Here is a 16,111-nt window from a genome sequence, read left to right on the forward strand (position 1 = left end):
TTTAAATAAACATGAAAATAAGCGAATTCGTATTACTATATTATATAGAATTCAAAGTTAAGACTAACAAATTGTGTATTGTACAAATTTACATTGTAAGAATAAATTAAAAATAGAAAAAAAAAAATAAATAACTTCAACAAATTTTAAAATTAAGCTCGAAATGACTCTTAGTCTGTTAAATATGCCTTAAGTTTTAAACAAAAAAAAAAAAATAAAAATTAATTACACATAAATGTATTTACAAAATGAAAAACAAAACTAAATTTTATATTTTTATAAATTAGATGTATGAAATAGTGTTAGTGTAGTTTTATATACATACATAAGTAAGCAAGTTTAAGCTTCCTCGAAGTAATTTAAATGTACGTACATGTATTTAGTATAAAAGAATAAATATAAATTAAAATTATAGTTAATTCATAATCAACTTTAAGAATGAATTGTATATATTTTTCTACTCGAAATACGATAGGCTTTTTTAGGTTTTTTTTTTTTTTAACTAATTATTATTTTTTCATATATTATATATCGAATTTGCAAAACAAAAATATACATTATAAAACAATTTTTTCGATTAATAAAATTAATTTTTTAAAATGTGATAACATAATATTACAAATGAAAAAATAAATATTAAAACAATAAGAAAAAATAGCTTAATTATTTTGATATGAATATGCGTCGTAATGGATTTTTATTGGTAAAGGAAGAGTAATGCAGCGAAAGAAAGGTTTGTATTTGTATATCTCAAAAGAAGAATGCTTTAATAAAATATACCAAGGAGTCTATAATAACACTGGTCGGCAAAAACAAAAAACTCGGGGGTAAGAACTTTGTTTGTAATTTTTATTGATTTTAAAGTGCTGAATTCACAACTATTTACAGATTTATTCTATCACGTCTAGTTTTTTTAGCTATACTAATCACTATTTTCGCTATTTAGTCTCAAAAACTAATTTTTAATGAAATTCTTTTTGACGTTAAATGCTGTTTTTTTTTTTAAATCCAAATCAGAAGTCCAAATACGGTGATGTAATTCGACGTCAAGAGTACCAAAGGGACGTGTTTTTGACCTCTTAAGTATCTAATCCTTCACCAAAATATGGTGTGGTTCAACCTCTATTTTCTTTGCCGACCAGTGTAATTTATCGTTAATTGAATAAAATCGATGAAATCGGCTTGCTATCGTTTTAGAGTTGCTTCGTAAAACGAAAATCGTTTAATTAGACGATTGATATTTTGCTGTCGTTTAATTTTGGTTTTTTGTTTGGTTTAAACAATATTTTGTGTTTGATATTCGTCTTTGAAGCTGAAAAAAATCAAAGTAATTCTATTGTTGCAATTTTGTATTGCCTCCAAAACTTTTTTGTTTTTTTTGCGATTAATATATTTCGGCAACAATTATCTATCTATTAAAACAATAAAGTTAACATAATCATTACAATAAATATTAAAAATATAAAATTATAAATAAAAGAATATCACAAATTTACTTTTTTTACAATTTATTTTGATTTGCAATACAAAATTGCAACAATAACATTAACTCATTTTCCGGCAAAACAAAAAATCCAAAATTAAAGCAATTCTGTTCGTGTGGGTTGGTGGTTTTAAAACAGAAATTATGAAATATATAATTTTTTTTATCTGGTATAGGGATTTTTTGTTTTTTAAGTATATGTACTAAAAGGGGCATTTTTGCAGCGAGGAAAACGAAATAAGAGAACAGTTGATGTATAAGAGCATACTGTTCATTCCTCACGCCTCACCTCTCTGACAGGGACAGCATCAATACAAACAAAACAAAAAAGAGAGTAGTTTTTAAGTCAGTTAACTCTCTGAAAATCCACCAACACCAAGAACAAATTCGTCGAAGGGATGGGTAAACATGGAATGCAGGAAAAGTTGAAAAAGCACAAATCTAATGTAAGCAACAGGACTGCACAAAAGAAAGCTTTTTTTCTCCATTGTATCTAAAAGAATGATGCAACAGATTTCGAAAATGTGAAATTAAAAAACACTGAACAACACTACTCAAAAACATTGTTGCTTGAAATGTTGCATTTATACAACAAGGATTATGTAAATAGAAAATCTGACTGCAAATCTCAGCAACAACTATTGACAGCTAATAAAGAAGCACAGAATGAAATATAAATAATTGTGTTGCAAGAAGTAATTTTGTAATACATTTTTAAAAAATTTTAAAATTAAATTGTTTAATAATTTTTGTATAGATTTATTATTATTTTTTTTTTTAAATATTTTACAGTGTTTTTAATTTTTGTTTTATTTTTTATAAAAGCTTAAAAAATTATTAATTCGGCGTATTTCTTTTACTTTTTCTGTAAGTCTTAGTGACGTCTTTCTTAGTATTTTTTCCTTATTTATGTTGGTTTATTTTTCCTAATAATGGCCTGAAAATGATCATGCTCGAAATATCGCAAAGCGAATAAAAACATTAAATCTGACCTAAAGCCCACTGAATATCTAACTGTTTTAATTAAAATCTTAAGGTCACTTAACATACTACATGGATAATCTCGAAGACGTGAATTTTGGTATGAAAAGGGTGTCAGCACTTTTGACTAGACACAGCATAATATATATAAAAGGTAATCACCCGAATCACAGATTCATAGAGGTAGTGTATTCTTTCCATATAAAAAGTTGTAATGCAAAATCAAAGATGCGTTTATGAATTCAGCCTTTTTATTTATGTGGATCTGGACTAATTTTACAGGTAAAACAAAAACACATTGTAATCCTGCTTTCTATTGGAATTATTATTTTTAATTGAACAAATATGAGCGCAAAAGGAGATGCGAATAAGAACCTGTTTCTATTTTGATCAAAATCCTCATCTATATGGATCATTTATCATTATAAAATTATTTATAATTAAGGCAGATGAAGAACTAGATGATGTACAAACAAAACAACATTACCGACATTTTTGAAATTGTGGTTTGTGGATGAACTAAGTACTTTAGATGACACAGGTCGACAAGAATAAAAATATTTTTTGTGCTTGGGTTTAATTTGCACTTTTTGGGTTCATAGTTAACCAAAACAATAGATAATCACACTTTCCCCTCCTAAGATTTGCTTTTGTAGTGTTGGGAGCAAAAATACAATTTTCATACCCTGTGAGCCTAACTCGAGACTTATGAGCTATAGTGCAAAACCGTGCATTGTACAAAAAAAATTTGAGGTATAAAATAAAGCTCTACATTTTTGCCAAAGCTCTTTATTCGACTTAAATTATAAGAGAAAAGTTATGATGAATACAAGTGTTTTTTGCTCCGAAAACCCCTGTTTTGTTGAGTTCAAACTGGAATATTTTTTTTGTCTAACTTCAACTTTGGAAACTTTTATACTTTTTTGAAAACTGCAATACCGGGACAAGTTTTAAAAATAATAAACCTAAGTCACACAATATAACAAAAATCAGTTAAGACAAAACCAAATTAGTTTCATTGTAATATGCCCTTAGTTTTATAACTTGCATCAGTAACAACTCAATTGTTTTTTCATGGTAAACAAAAGTTGCAGATGTAGACTGAAGTGGTTATTAATATGTGGCTGATTTTAACTTATTTTTACTGGAATTACTGACGTTATTTGCAGCAGGTAAGTATTTTGTTGTTTGACTCGGTGTTAGGTTTTGACTGACTTCGAAGTCTCACGTAAAAACGGCCATTATAAAACGTCGCACATAGGGGTTCTAAAAACCTAAAGCTAAATCCTTTTAGACTTTAAAATTTGCTTAGAGTCTGAGTCTGAATAAGAACACCTTTTTCTCAAATTTCATTCGAACATCAATTTAACATTTTTACAAGAAAACGCAGCAATTTATTAGGTACCATTTATTTTTAGATTTCAGAAAGTCACTACGATTTTTAAGCCTGAGACTTAACTATGCTTTTCGATATAGTCGACAGCTCTTTTCTTTTTTTTAATTTTGGTGGTGAATAGAAAACTAGTTTAAATTTCTTTCGGGCGAAACTCACAATAAAATTCCAGGTGAACAAAAATATTTCGGGTGGAAAAATTTTTATGTGAAAGTGAAGATTAATTTTTTTTTTTAACCAGATACAATTATTTTAAAGTTAAAGATAGATGGAGTTGTTTTATCGTAATAAAAAGAACTAACTTTCCGTTTTTAGTATATACTTATTTGGACACAAACCTATATAAAGACAAAAAACTATAAAGGCTAAGAATTAAGTTGTTTAAAAATAAAATCTGCTAGAATACAGGGCAACTAGAGCGACTCCGGTGGTTAAGACTGAAAACACAAAATCATGAGTGGTAATAGTACTATGGAATTGATATACAATGGAAAATGTTTAAAAAAAAGGAAATAAAGGCAACGTTTATCTAATTTCCACCTTTTCTTTCCGTTCAACTTAACACACATTGTTTCAACTCAATTTACTTTAATTTTAACTCAAATAAACATACTTAATTTTTATTCACTACTCACAATATGCAACAATCAACCTTACAACGAACTGCATTCTTATTTTAATTAATTTCAAACCTTATGTTTCGGAAAGAAATACATATATGCCCCCGAAAAATATTGTATGTTCCACTAAAAAGATGTAATTATGGTTTAAATTAAGCATTCCCCAAATCCCTAAATGTTTTCAACTATTTAATACTGTTAACTTTAAGGAAAATTCGACGATTTTTGCAATGATTTTTTAAAATTTTTACCGTTACGCTCTGTTTTGTCCTCACATAATAACAGGAGGTACAACGTGTCGTATACCGGTATATACAAAGGTGTTGTCATGGACACAGTTACCATAGCAAAAATCTATCAAACAAAAGATCTGAGACCCAAACCTTTAAACTATTTGTAAAGAAAAAAGCAACAAATTTACATCCAAAATCCAGTTAGCGAAAGTTTGAACCTTAATCGGAACCGGAAACCGGCGGCGCTGCGCGCTGTGGTGAAATTTGGATTTATTTTCAATTTCAGTTTTTTATTAGTTTAGCTATTAAAGTAATTAACTAATATTTTTAATTGTTTTTAAATTTTATTTAACTTATTTTACTATTTTACTACTACTTAACTTGCTCAAGTGGGCCAATAGACCATTATGGACTTTCGGCCCGTGGACTTTGATGATGACCCTGCACATGGGAAAACCGTAAACCAGGTCAACTCTTCTACAAATGTGTTTTTTTTTTTTTTTTTGCTTAAGCTTTTAAAGGCTAAGAATACACAATTTATTCTTGTTTTTTAAAAAAATTTGTATTTAAAGTTTAGTTATAAGAAATATGGAATATTTAAAATATTGTTTGCATTATAGTACAATACATACCTATGTATATTGTTAAGCAAAAATTACAAAGTTATTATTTTTGATAAAAAAGATTCTGTGTCAATCTCATGAAAAGCATGTTCAAATTGACCCCAAAAACATGTTCCACACAAAATTAAATTTTAAGCCATCATAATGAGATTGACACAATCCTTGGCAAACATTTTTTTTTTCCTTAAGGAATTAATTACTCTTTGGTCTCATCTCCCTTATGAACAACACCATTAATATTAATAAAAAAGCCAAAAGACCATAATATTGCCACTGAAATACTTTACATTCACAATAATTGATATTTTGACTTGAGCCTGGCGTTGGACGATGTCGAAGTGGAACTTCCTCTTCGATTCTTGGTAGATTTTTTTTTACTTCACCAATTCTCGGCATCTTTTTCTTTTGTTGATGTACTCTTACTATTTCAATTGATTCATCATAACTTGAAGTCGATTTGTCATTGTGGTCAATTAAAATCTGGCAACTGCTATTGGAACCTGAAGAAGTGCGCTCATTGACAAATGTTATACAAGTTGTTGAACGATTCGTAGCTTTTCCAGTTGGAAAAGTTTGTTTTGTATCCCAAAATGGCATCATTATAATAGGTTTTTTTCTGGTACGAAAAAAATTAGTAGATGAAATAAAATATGTGCATTTAACTTAAAACTATACCTTTATTGAAGTCAGGCAAATTATTATAAGACAGCAACCAGGTACAAATATCCTTGATTCAAAATATCTAAGTCCTCCTTGATCTCGGCTTCTGTAAGAATATTATATGTAAGTATGTACTCTTTGATAATGGTTTCGAAATTAGAGACCACACCCTGAAAAAATACTTTTTTTTCAAGAATTTATTGCTAACCGATAGAAACGAGGGTTATTAATTTTAAGATAGAGTTAAGAGTATTTTCTGTTGAAACGATGAAATATAATACAAGAACATGAAATCACATTTTTGTTTAAATTTCAAAATATGAATTTTTTGGGACACACTTTTTTACCAGAAGAGGCCCAAAAATTACATATATATGTACCGATATGTAAATGTAGAATCCCTATATTTTTTTTTAGATCAGATGTGAATTTAAGCAAATAATATAAATATAATAATTTATTTTATATGAAAATTCAAGTAAATAAGTGACTATTTACCAAATAAAAGTCTTGAAACTATATTTAAACACCAGATATACTCGTACGCCCTTTTGCTACTAATTTTTTAAAAATTCAATAGCCAATAATTCGAATGACCATTTTATCTCTTAATTCTCACAAAAAAAATATTTGCCATAAACAATCTTCTCTTAATTACCTATATCCGGAATATAAATCTGATCGATACTTAACAAAAGGAGATCTTTTTTTTTCGATGTATGTGTTTAGAAAGAACCAATTTTTTAGTTTGGTTTGGAATACGTGAGTATTCGTGGCTTATTTTTTTATACAGAAGATCGATTTTAAGAGATATAATTACAGTGGCGTAGATTGTAGATAGGATGGGTTACACCAAAGGGGTTAATTGAATTCATAAAAAAAATATTTAATATACATATATAAAAAATTAGGTACTTTTTTGTATTCAAAGAATTTATGATAATGTTTAAAATTATGTCATTTATGTAATTGCACAAAGCTTCAGGTTTATTTTTGATGGCAGGTTATTGGCTATGTGAAGTTGGCAGTGGTAAATTTTTTTTTTCAAACCTGCCTGGTTCGATTGCCAAGATTTCTAAAATTATAAACGATTTATTTTTTTCACTTCAAAAATCACAAAAAATATTTTTTTTATTCAGTTTAAAAATTGTTGGTTTTGCCCTGTGGTTTGTTTGTCCAACGTTAGCCCAGGAGCGATGATAGCCCAACTTTTATTTTCTCTACCCTACTCTTAATTAAAAAAATGATAGAAGCATTAATTCACCTCAAAAAAACAAAAAAAAAGTACGCATTCGTCACAGTGACCTTTTTAATTAAAAATCTAGAAAAAGTAAATCCACTGGTGTGGGCATTGCGCCTCAAATGTTATTTATTGGAGTTGAGTAGATTATTGTTCGTTGTTCCTTTCCATATTAACTAAAACGTCGAGTTTTTTTTTACCATTAAAATTAAACCAATTATTTTCGTAATGGGAAAATACATAGATAAAGCCAAACGAAGTTTTTGATCCTACATAGGATCATATGGCATCAGACCTTGATTTGATCAAAAAGAGAACGAAAAACTGACTCACGAAGAACCACAATTTTTGAAAATACTGATGCATGTCATTTTATAAAAAAAAAACCAAAAATTCACTCCGTATCAATCAGGAAAATATTTTATCGATTGATATTTTGTAATTCAGACAATAAGCTGTGAGATGTGCAGCAGAATTTTTAGATACCTTTGTATTTACAGAAATTCTAACTCATAGCAAGCTTCATAGAAAACATTTCATAAGTTTGTAAGTACAAACATTCTGCTTACATTTCATTCAGATACACGTACACATATGTCAACGTATTTTGTTGTTGTTAGATAAATGAGATAGCCCTATATAGGATCAATGGACGATGTGTTGAAAATTGAAATTGTATGGCATGTTATGGCACGAAGAAAATAGTCTTGACACTTCTTGTAAAGGGTGTTTTCTGTTCTGCTTTCTTATTGAAACCAATTTATAATAATTTAATGAAGTCAACGTTTATACAAATTACTCTATACTTAACGTTGCACAGAGATTGAAAAAGCTTTGAAGGTTGTTTTTAAGCATCTTGTCCCTTAAAAAATGATATGAGAATGGTATTTGTTTTTCTTTTCGCAAATTCAAGTTAGAAAAATAGAACACCCTTCACTTCTAGATATAGGTATTCTTCTAAGATATCTTGTTTTTGCAAGGGAAACACGCATTTTTTCTGGCGTCAACAATACCATCTCTCACAAAAGACCCAACAACTATTATGTTGATGGACCTAATGGATCCATGAATCAGTTTGAGTCGAAGTTTTCGTTTGACCAGATCGTTTGAAATATCGTGTCAGTTCAAAAAACTGTTAGATTTCAAAGTAATTTCCTTCTTAAGTGTTATTTATATAAAGAATTTGTTTGTCTAAATTTACTAAACTCAAAAATGGTATTTAACTGGGACTGGCTTTATGGAATGAGAAGAAATGAAGAGGTGCCCCCGGTCTATGATGAATGTGTTTTTTTTAATCGGCATGTTCTCGCCCTCTCTAATGACGGTAATGACAACGCTGCCATTGAAATAGAGGAAATTGGAATAGCGAACCCAATTCCACCGTCCCCGCGGTCGATAACACCACCAGCATCAAATGAATCGTCAACAGCTATGCAAACAATTCCCTCGGATGGAGGCAGTCCAAGCGATCAGGATCAACCAAGAATTGCTGAAGTAGCACTACCAGTTGCTGCGCCACAACCATCAATGAGACCACGAGCTCCATTACCACTACCTAGAACACCAATTCTAATTCCGTGTTCTGGATTGGAATGCATCGCTTATATTATGGGTGTCGTTATGCTGTTGATATTGATTCTTTTGGATTGGCCAGCAATGGTCCGATCCATGAAGGATTTTTGAATCCATTTTTTTTTTACTTTGATTCTATGGAATACAAGTTTGAAATTTAAATAAATTATGAATACAAATATCCTGAGTAATTTGAGTTTGAGTGCATTTTTTGTTTGTTTGTTATTCTTCTTCAAAAATATGAGAACATTCTATGATAAAGGTAGGTATGGATGGACAGAGGAGTGGCAGAAACCAAGCGAAAAACTAAAATTAGTTACCTATAATGGAACACACATTCTTTAAAGATACTTTTATAACAAAAATGACACAGCCAACATGCGATCTTTTCAAGTCCTTACTTCCACTCCGAGACTTTAAAATAGCTATAGAAAAAGTTCAACCACAATTTGATAGATAGTAGGTTTTTTAAAATTATTTTTCGTGGTACTCTGAATCTGTAATAGAAAAAAAAAACACACTTCGATACATTCGAGACATGGAAAATCCATGACATAACTTCAATCAAGTCAATTATATACAAATTAACAAAGTTTTGAAGAAGTCCCAACATCAAAAATATCTGCTTTCGAACTTAAGAAAAAAATAAATTGCACGACTGGGGTCGCACGTACTTGCTCTTATGCTTAAAGTAACTATAATGTTAAAGCTTTTTATTCAAGAAATTTAAAATTTGATATTTTGAACAAATTTCATAAGTAGTATAAAAAAATTAAATCTGTTTTTATAATTAATTAAACTCCGTTTTAAATTATCTTAAAATAAAAAACAAATATGCCATTTTATTTCTCGTATAAAAAGGTATTTTTAGAAAAAAATTTTCGAAAATTGTAGGAGCGGTTTTTTAAAAAAATAATTTTTTGTATATAAAATTTTTTTAACATTTTTCAAAAAAAAAAGTTGGTATGCCATTGTGAAGAAATAATTAATTAACACATAAAAATTAAATTTCAAAATTTTTCATTGATCCGTTTTCAAAAAATTGATTTTTCAAAAAAAAATTTTGAAATATTTTTTAAAAAACCAAAAATGCGTTTTTTGAAAATTTTCTAAAATTTTAATATTATCTTTACTTACACACTTTTGTATAAAAATTTTCATTTAAATCGGGTTAATGTTGTACGAGATATTCAGAAACGAAAAAAACCGTTCTATGACAGGTACCGTTAATAACGGTACAAAATATATTTTTTTTATTTAAAAAGTTGGCCCTTATGTGTAGTACTACACACAAAAATTTTAATCAAAATCGTTAGAGCCGTTTTTGAAAAAAATTAACTTTTCAATTTCCGTTATATGGCAGGTACCGTTAGTTTTGGTCATAAAAAAAAATTTTCAATTTCCCCTCTAGGGAATCACCAAAAACTGCTAACTACTAAGTTTGAAGAAAATCACTTCACTCGTTTAGGCTGCAGCTCCAGATAGAGACAGACACACAGACAGACAGACAGACAGACAGACAGACAGACAGACAGACAGAATTGCCGGACCCACTTTTTTGGCATTCTCCATCATCGTAATGTCATGTAAAATTGTTATCTCGAGTTTGATTTTTTTTACGAATCCTAAACTTGCCTTATAGGTAGTACCTATATCGCAAGTAAAAATGAAAATTTATATGAAGAAAAATAAAAAAAAAATATTTCCATCGCATTTCCCTTCTTTTAACTCAATGGATTTGGAGAACTTTTTTGAAAATCGTTTTTTTTAAGCTTCTATAATTTTTAAACTAATGATAGGAAAGAGAAAATAAATCGAACCAAGATAACTTCACATAGCTGGGAATAGACCCCCCTCTCACACAATTTTTTTCTTGTCTTGTCGCAACTTGCACACTCTAGCTTTTTTGCATATTCCTCTTGAATCACCTTGTAGAGAGACCCGTGCAAATTCGATGAAATTCCTCAGTTGAGGAGCAAAACTGAAAGTGTTTTTTTTTTATATACCCAATGAAAATAATAAAAAAACAACTTCTAAGGATCAAAAGTTATATTATATTTTTCTCATGGATGCCATTGTCACATATGTGACCACACTGAAAGCACCAGCTCTCAAATACAAATAAAAATTATATTCAAAATCGGTTTAACAAGTTCAAAAAGCAAAATAGGAAGACGGGTAAAAGCTTCCTCCAAAAATCCGGACGTTTTATTGAGGCTAGGATAATAGAATACATATATTCTATAATCTTAAGAACTTCAATAATTCCTGGCAGCTTTTTCTTTTGTTGATGTACTCTTACTATTTCAATTGATTCGTCATTGTGGTCAATTACAATCTTGCAACTGCCATTGGGAATTGAAGAATTATTGCGCTCATTGACAAATGTTATACGAGTTGTTGTACGATTCCCTTTTAAAGGTGGAGAAGTTTGTTTTGTCTTCCAAAATGGCATCGTTATAGAAACCTTTTAGGTTTTTTTGCTGTAAAGAAAAATTTTGTAGGTGTAATTTAAAATTTTAATGATCTTTGTGTTTAATAACATACCTTAATTGAATTCAGGAAAACTTAGATAGCAACCAAATGTATAAATATCCTCTTGATTCGAAGTACTTCTTTTATATTGTTTCTGTAAGAAAAAGAATATTCGCTTTGATAATGGACACTTGGATACATGGTAACATGAGCGACCACACCCGCAGATTTGTTTATTTGTTTTTTTTTTTTTTGAAGAATTTGCTGCTAACCAGAAAAAAAGCTAATTTTTAGATTGAGTTTTCATATGTATATTATATGAAATTTCGGGTAAAGTGTCTTTTTACGTAATAAAAGACTTAAAAGGAATCAAGAATTAACAAAATCTAATTGTACACTTCAGATATTATGGAACATTGAACACTTTTGGACAGAGTGTAACACAGTTTTTGTTGTAATATAAGAATGATCAATTGTTTTCCAAAGTTTCACAAAACAGTCTTAGAATATTTATTGAATCAAATAAATTCAAAAATCATACAGGAACTACCTATTTTTTTTTTTTTTTTGTACCTACTTCTTAAATTTTCAGTTTCCTTATGCACCGCCCGCTTGTTACTAAGATTCTAGAATACACTTAATTTTTCAATTCAATTCAATAGTCGTAATTCGACCATAAATTAATGACCAGAATGGCATGGGCTATCTCTTAATTCTCACAAATAACAATCTGGAATAAACAAAATTCTCTTAATTTTATTTGAAACAGAAATCTGATGGATGCGTTACTTGTAGATAGATATCGAACATAGGAGTTTTTCGATCAAAAACCTGGACAAAATTATTTTTTGAAGTCAAACAATTTATTTTTTCTAGATTTTTTTTTAAACGTATTTTTAGAAAAAAGAAAAATTGAACACCCTAACATTTTATTTTTTAAGTCATATGATCTCGCCCCACACGGATGAAAACGGTTTCAATGCTAGATAAGGGTCCCATCTGTCCTGTATTTTACAAAATACTCCTATTGTATTTTTAAGGTGTATCCTGTTATTTAGTTTTAAAATCTGAATTATTCTGCATTTATCCTGTAATTTTGGGCAGCCAAAGTGCGTGAAAAAAAGTGTGAGTTGAAACATTTTCCAAACCCTTTTTTAATTTTTTTTGCAGAATTTTGTAAAACAGAATTTAGTAAAGCAAAATTTTAAAAGCAGAATTTTGACTCCGGCAGAATTTTAACCCCAACCCCTTTTTATTAAGTAGGTACTACATATATAAACACTGTGATTTCAAGTAACAAAACATTTTATGTGTATGAAAGTGTTTTATAAATAACAGCATACTTAGCTCAGTAGGTAATCATTTTACTCAGTAGGTAATAATTTTACACTATAAACAACAACAACAAAGAATTGCTTTTATTTAATACTGTCAAAATTATAGAAGTAAAATTTAATGTGTGAACCACAACAAACGAATACTTTTGCTTATCCTAAGCAATCAAAATTTACTGAGCTGCGTACACAGTTACCCATAAAACATTTTTTATTTATGTTAAATTCGAAAACAAAAGATACTCTTAGCTATTAAAGCACAAACCAATATAATCTCATTTCAAATATTTATTAATCATTGATGTATATTGTAATATCTATGGGTGGGAGAATCTCTTTCATTGCTAATAATATCATTATTGTGAAACTTCAGGAACCAATCATAATTTGATTGGATATGAATCGATCTTTTAAGCTAAATTATTTAAGTATTGGTTGGTTTTTGTGTGGGGGTTAGAAGATGTGATTGAGAGTAAGCTATTTAAGAGAATTTTTTAATCCACGAGCCGATATCGTGTCGATCTAGAAATCAGTTTTAATTCAAACATTCAATAGTGAAGATTCCTGTGCCGCAATAAGCATTTCTGTTAATAGCACTTTATTCGAAATAACTAACATATTCAATAATGAAGTGATTTGCTGTTTTAACAAAGCAAGTGTTTGTTTGTTCAAGTCCTAGTTTTAATGAAAGTGTTTGCTCGTTTAAATAAAATATTTAATGCATTCGGGAAAATTTTGGAGCGCAGAAATCCTTCACATACAATTTTTTTTTTTTCTTCAGAAATTTAGAATTCCGGGAAAACTGAAATTAATTTCGGGTGTGTCGGTGCACGTCGAGAGTTTAAACATTTTTTTTTAAATAACATTTCCAACAATATATAAAAAATCCAAAATTTCTCTGTACCTATAAAAAAGAAAATTAATTACATGCTTCGTTCTAATGTCAAAATCATATTCGTAATTCTAAAAGTAAGTTTTTAACTCTTCTTACATTACTTATTTTATTATTAAATTTATCTTACAAATTCTTCGGATTTATTAAGTAGTTTTGAAATACTTTTGTCCGAAGTATTTGTAAGATAATTTAAACTTGTATTCAACAATTTTTGGTTATTTTGTAAAGTGGTTTGAATGGCAATGGCAAGATAGTGGTTATTTTGCGAAATCAACGATAATCAATGAAGCTTTGAAAACATCATTATCGCTGCATTCGCAAGATAATTTTGCTATAATTTCATCAGCATTAAAAATTGAGAATATTAAAAATTGAAAGCAAGTGTTTGCTGTCTAATAAAAGAAATATCGAATTAAGTAAACGATTAACGAAATATGTAGTTTTAGAAGCAAATCTTTCAAGGGGTCGTATTCGATTCGTGTTGATATTTGAAAAACACAATCGATAACGACCTTTTGAGAGGTTTGTTGTTTAAACAACGCAAGTGTTTGCTCGTTTTTGTGAAATATTTCGTGCCTTCGGGAACACTATGAAACCGCAGGATATCGTTTTAAATTGTGGTTATGGTAGCTTATCTTGTGGTAAATTCATTCGAATTCATATTCGGGCATCTAATAGTAGAAATAGATGCCCGACTATGAATTTAATGATATGTACTTACTTAGCGTCAACATTTTGAATATTGAATGAGCACTAAATCCTAGATTTCTTAAGTGTTGAACTTTACATTATAATTACAAAATCCCTAAGATATAAAATATTTTTAAAAATGTCTTTTTCAAAGTGCATGTTTGATTAGTGTGTTGGTATTTGAAAATCTCAAATTAATATGGACTTTAAAGGAGTTTTTTGTTTTCTTTTTTGTTTCAAGAATTTAAGTGTTTTCTTCGTTTAGGTGAAATAATTCGTGCACTTCGGAAGATTCTCAGTTTATGCATCATTTGAATTCATAAACGGGCATTTTTATAACTATAATTTGAACTCGTTTTCAACATTTTGAATATTGAATGAAAACAAAATCCTAGTTCTTTAAGCAGTATGAAGTATATTTTTTTTTTTCAAGCTGACGATCAACGATACAATTTAAGAAGCATTTCTTTCAATAGCTCTTTATTCGACTAGTGTTGATATTTAACTAACATTGTCTATAAGGAGCTATTGAAAGATTTGCTGTTTTAACAATGCAAGTGTTTGCTCGTTTAAGTGCTCGTTTTAAGGAAAGTTTTTGCTCGTTTAAATGAAATATTTCGTGCATTCGGGAAGATTTACCAAATTCGCAGAATAGTCAAATTGTGGTAATAGAAGATTCTCTGTTTATGCATCATTTGAATTCATAAACGGGTATTTTCTATAACTATAATTTGAACTCGTTTTCAACATTTTGAATATTGAATGAAAACAAAGTCCATGTTTTTTAAGCAGTTAGTTCTATAAAGCATATTTTTTTTTTCAAGCAGACGATCAACGATACAATTTAAAAAGCATTTCTTTCAATAGCTCTTTATTCGACTAGTGTTGATATTTAACTAACATTGTCTATAAGGAGCTATTGAAAGATTTGCTGTTTTAACAATGCAAGTGTTTGCTCGTTTAAGTGCTAGTTTTAAGGAAAGTTTTTGCTCGTTTAAATGAAATATTTCGTGCATTCGGGAAGATTTACCAAATTCGCAGAATAGTCAAATTGTGGTAATAGAAGATTCTCATTTTATGCATCATTTGAAGTCATACTCGAGACTCTTTTATTACTATAAGTTGTACTTGTTTTCAGCACTTTGAATATTGTATGAAAACCAAATCCTAGTTTTTGTAAGTGTTGAATACATTATATCTATTGTATTTTAAAATGTTTAAGTTATGAAATTAAAAAAAAGTGACAGATTACGAAGCAAGTCTTTTTTCGGATTCTTGTTTGATTAGTGTTGGTATTTGAAAACATAATCGATAAGGATCGGTAAAAAGACTTGTTGTGTTAACAACGCAAGTGTTTGTTCGTTTAAGTGAAAAATTTTGTGAATTCCGGAAAATTTTAAAATTACAGAATAGTCAAACTGTAGTCATAGAAGATTCTCTGTTTATGCATCATTCGAATTCATAAATGGGTATTTTCTATAACTATAATTCGAACTCGTTTTCAACATTTTGAATATTGACTGAAAACAAAGTAATATTTTTTTAAGCAGTTAGTTCTATGAAGTATATTTTTTTTTTTCAAGCAGACGATCAACGATACAATTTAAGAAGCATTTCTTTCAATAGCTCTTTATTCGACTAGTGTTGATATTTGACTAACATTGTCGATAAGGAGCTATTGAGGGATTTGCTGTTTTAACAATGCAAGTGTTTGATCGTTTAAGTACTAGTTTAAATGAAATACTTCGTGCATTCGGGAAGATTTACAAAATTCACAGAATAGTCAAATTGTGGTAATAGAAGATTCTCTGTGTATGCATCATTTGAATTCATAAACGGGTATTTTCTATAACTATAATTCGAACTCCTTTTCAACATTTTGAATATTGACTGAAAACAAAGTAATATTTTT

At 29.0% G+C, this 16,111-nt stretch overlaps 2 long non-coding RNA genes across 2 annotated transcripts; both read right to left on the reverse strand.

Annotated features, from left to right (window-relative positions):
- Positions 1-6,008: 6,008 nt before the first annotated feature.
- LOC129920627 (uncharacterized) lies at positions 6,009-6,549 on the reverse strand. The gene is made up of 2 exons (XR_008773280.1): positions 6,492-6,549; positions 6,009-6,099 (listed from the first exon to the last, which is right to left on the reverse strand). It is a non-coding gene; the product is annotated as an uncharacterized LOC129920627 (long non-coding RNA).
- Positions 6,550-10,836: 4,287 nt separating this feature from the next.
- LOC129920482 (uncharacterized) lies at positions 10,837-11,434 on the reverse strand. Its single transcript, XR_008773255.1, has 2 exons — positions 11,353-11,434; positions 10,837-11,288 (listed from the first exon to the last, which is right to left on the reverse strand). It is a non-coding gene; the product is annotated as an uncharacterized LOC129920482 (long non-coding RNA).
- Positions 11,435-16,111: the final 4,677 nt, after the last annotated feature.

Source organism: Episyrphus balteatus, chromosome X (genome assembly GCF_945859705.1).
Source record: "Episyrphus balteatus chromosome X, idEpiBalt1.1, whole genome shotgun sequence".
NCBI lineage: Eukaryota > Metazoa > Arthropoda > Insecta > Diptera > Syrphidae > Episyrphus > Episyrphus balteatus.